The 4,647-nt window shown below is 32.9% G+C and overlaps 1 pseudogene; it reads left to right on the forward strand.

The window, feature by feature from the left end:
* The first annotated feature begins 2,412 nt into the window (after positions 1–2,412).
* The window catches only part of LOC137621092 (zwei Ig domain protein zig-8-like), a 24,345-nt pseudogene continuing 22,110 nt past the window's right edge, over positions 2,413–4,647 (forward strand).

Consider the following 4,647-nt stretch of genomic DNA (forward strand, 5'->3'; position numbering starts at 1 on the left):
TGATCAGTCACTGCAAACCAAATTATAGTCAATTTCTTTTAGCGATGCAGATTTGCACCGACTCGCAGCGGTGCCCTTTTAGCTCGGAAAAGTTTCCTGATCGCTGATTGGTTGGACGAGATAATTCTAACCAATCAGCGATCAGGAAACTTTTCCGAGCTAAAAGGGCACCGCTGCTAGTCGGTGCAAATCTGCCTCGATAAAAGAAATGAACTATAGTATCTGTGACCCTAACTAGTACAGCTTTGCGGGTCATAGCTTAATGAGTATATGCAATGGGGTTTGACCAGTTTTCATCCAACGCTGGCCATTGCGGATTGGTGGTGGTAGGAGATTTTCGTCCGATTGCTCTCAGCATACCAACCTAGTATGGGTGGCCATGACTAATTCAGCTTTGCTGATCATAGCTTGATAAGAATATGCAATGGGGTTTGACTAGTTTTCATCAAACGCTGGCCAGTGCGGAATGGTGATGGTGGGAGATTTTTGTCTGATTGCTTAAAGCAAACTAACCTAATATGTGTGACCCTGACTATACTCAATTTATCTAATGAGGCGCATTTGCAACTGACTTGCAGGGGTGCCCTTTTAGCTCGGAAAGGTTTCCTGCTATCTGCTAGATTGGAATTATTTTGTCTAACCAATCAGCGAGCAGGAAACTTTTCCGAGCTAAAAGGACACCCCTGCAAGTCGGTGCAAATCTGCCTCACTAAAAAGAATTGCCTTTTTTTTATAGTACAGCTTTGCTGATCATGGCTTAATCTGTAAACACAAGACTCACAACTTATTTTTCTTTGTAAATTCCAATCCTTACCCAAAAGGAAAAGTGAACTTCCACATGAAAAAAAATTTGTTTGTGTATGCAGGACTGCAAAAGCAATTTGAAACGGGGGGAAATAACTCCGGTGTCTTTTGACACTTACATTTTTTGTGTAACAGTACCCTGAAAAAAATCGAATCGAGATAAAAATGAAACCTTTTATACAGAGGTTGTCAGAGAATTTTACCTTGCTCTTGTGTTTTTTAGGATTCGAGTGTTTTTTCCCCAGTACGTTGAATATTTGTTGTCAGAAATAACTTATATTTTTTTAGCAGCTATAAATATTCACAGTGACACTTCTGTTTAGGTTTCTAAAAAGGTGTATTTTAAGTAAGCAAAACACTAGATATTACTGTTTTTACTAGTGTACTTGAGTCGTTAAAAAAGGTGTCTAGATATTTTGATAGATATACAAACACACACTCGCATACACACATACACACACACAAACAAACACACACATACACACACAGAGATTAAATCCTTACCATCACCCTCCCCCTTTTCTAACTACAAATCGCGGGTTCGGCAAATTGTGGGTGAGTGGGGTTTCCGAGTGTACCTCTCGGGGTAACCCCTCTCAATGGGGTATAAAATTCTTATTCCTTCTGGTTGTGACAGGAAAGAAATTATATGTATTTATATATACGCACACATATATATATATATATATATATATATATATATATATATATATATATATATCCATGTATATATATACACAAATACATTTATTAATATATATATATATATATATATATATATATATATATATATATATCATATATATAAAACAGTATATATATATATATATATATATATATATATATATATATATATACATATTTATTTATATATATATATATATATATATATATATATATATATATATATATATGCATATATATACATATATATATACATATATATATATATATATATATATATATATATATATACATATATATACATATACATATATATATACATATATATACATATACATATATATATACATATACATATATATATATATATATATATATATACATATACACACACATATATATATATATATATATATATACATATATATATATATATATATATATATATATATATATATATATATGTATATATATATATATATATATATATATATATACATATATATATACATATATATACATATACATATATATATATATATATATATATATATATATATATATATATATATATATATATATATATATATATAAGATAACCATAAACTAGATCTAGTTATATTTATGTGTACTCATGTGTCAACGTTAAACCCTTATGAAAACCCAAAAGGATCGAATCCATTTAAATTTCTATCAAGGTAAAGGGGCATTACACAGCCAGATGTATATAGCCTAAAATTAAACATAAAATATAAAAGCCCATTCCCATACACACACACACACACACACACACACACACACTAACCCACACAATCCCTGAGCATGAAATGTTTCCAAAAGACATTACCATTTAATCTGATGCAAATCCCCGACCATCCCAACATTCATATAATGCCATATCCTTTTCCCCCCTCTTTCAGACTTAATGGTCAGGAAGCTGCCCGTCGACTCCAGAGGGGTGTACTTCTGGCCGCACGGCCATCAAAGGGACAGGGTCCTGCAAGCAGCCGTGGCGGCTCCAGCCGCCTCCTACCAAATGGCCCAAGGGCCCGGGCGCGGACTGAACGCCCCGACGGGGCCCACGGGCCCTTACTTCCTAACGCCGGGGATTAAGAGGAACGTCACGACAACAGTGGACCAGACTGCTTATCTGCATTGCCACGTGGCCCAGCTGGGAGACGAAGCGGTGAGTCGATGCCTTTGAATTAAGGGAGATAGCGGTCTCTCATTCCATTCCTATTCCCCCTCATTTTCAGACCTTTCCGAGGCGACCCCGAGGCCTTCCCGAGGCCTCCCCCGAGGCCTATGGACTGCCGAGGCGTCCCCGAGGTCTACGATTGAATTGGGCTTTTATATTACTTATCTGGGATTTGCTTGGTTTATTTCCTCCCAGTCACGTGATTCATTTATTTCAATCTATTTTTCCGCGGATGAAATGATTCTTATTTTCCCATTATATGTTTTTTTTTTTTTTTTTTTTTTTTTTTTTTTTTTTTTTTTTTTTTTAGTATCCCAACTTTTCAGTATCTTATTTACATGATATTGATTTGTGATATATTACTATCTTTTGCCTCATTTTCTTATCTTCCTATCGCATTTACAAAATATTCTTTTATGATATATCATTATCTTTTATCTCTTTTCTCCAAGTTCAATATTTTTACATTTTTTTCTGTCTAGTTTCTGCCCCCATTCCCTCCTTGACTTCACAAACAATTTCTTGGTCTCGGGAATAGTTTTTTATTTCACGCATTTTAAATGGCAAAGAGAGAGAGAGAGAGAGAGAGAGAGAGAGAGAGAGAGAGAGAGAGAGAGAGAGAGAGAGATTCTCAACTTCTCCATAACATTTTCAGCTATTTCAGAATCCGCAAACTCCCTAATTTTGCTCAATGGAAATGATTTTTTTTTTTTTTTTTTTTGCTAAAGGAATTTGCGGAGGGTGATTGTTTGTTTAATTTGATTTTTACTCACTCCAATATTGGAGGTGCATGTGACTCCCCAAAAACTAAGATGATATTCACTTGAAGAATTTCAATCTATTTAATTGCAATTTCGTATTGCGTCCGTGCGGTTTTTTTTTTTATTTATTTACTTTTTTTTTGCAAAACATACTTTTAATATTAAGAAGTGAAATAGAAGTGGATGAAATAGATTTTTGCTACTACAGGAACAGCTCAATTAACGTATGGAAAATTTTATCTTTTCTGAGGACTTACTTCAATATAGTATAAGGTCCAGAGACTTCACTTAGGGAATGTTTTGATTAATACAATATAAAGTAAAGCTTCTAATAAATTTTAAGATGCAATGCTTACTAACATTTGACTTTGAGGGTATGAGAGGCAATTATTATTATTATTATTATTATTATTATTATTATTATTATTATTATTATTATTATTATTATTACTTGATAATCTACAACCCTAGTTGGAAAAGCAGGATGCTATAACCCCAAGGGCTCCAACAGGGAAAATAACCCAGTGAGGAAAATAAATAAGGAACTAAATAAACTACAAGAGAAGTAATTAACAAATAGATAAAATATAAATAAAGCAAATTCATATATGAAATATAAAAAACTTCAAAAAATAAGAGGAAGAGAAATAAGATAGAATAGTGTGCCCGAGTGTACCATCAAGCAAGAGAACTCTAATCAAAGACAGTGGAAGGCCATGTTATAGAGGCTATGGCACTACCCAATGATGGGAATCATATGCTAAAGCTCACATGATTATATGAATTAATGATTTCCAATGAAGAATCTCACAATCTAATTAATTTAATCAATGATAAACATACGTGATAAAAACGGTGAGAACGAAACTGTTAAAAATTTGCCGAAAAAAAGGGCAAATGCCTGGGAACATTTATTCCAGGATTTTTACCGTTTCAAAAACGGATGTACTGACGTAAAGGAGTAATATTACGGTCACCAGCCCGTAAAAGATAATAACAAAGTTAGGTAAAGTTACGGTCGTATGTATTTTACTGAAATACAGTTAAAAACTATTTTTACGGAAAATTTTCGATTAAAAATACGTTTTTTTTTTTTTTACAGTGAATCATATTTGATCTAGCTTAATAAATATAAAAATAATGTAATTAATATATTTAATATAATCAATTACACAAGGTCAAGAGATAAGATACAATTCC

Source organism: Palaemon carinicauda, chromosome 27 (assembly GCF_036898095.1).
Source record: "Palaemon carinicauda isolate YSFRI2023 chromosome 27, ASM3689809v2, whole genome shotgun sequence".
Lineage (NCBI taxonomy): Eukaryota > Metazoa > Arthropoda > Malacostraca > Decapoda > Palaemonidae > Palaemon > Palaemon carinicauda.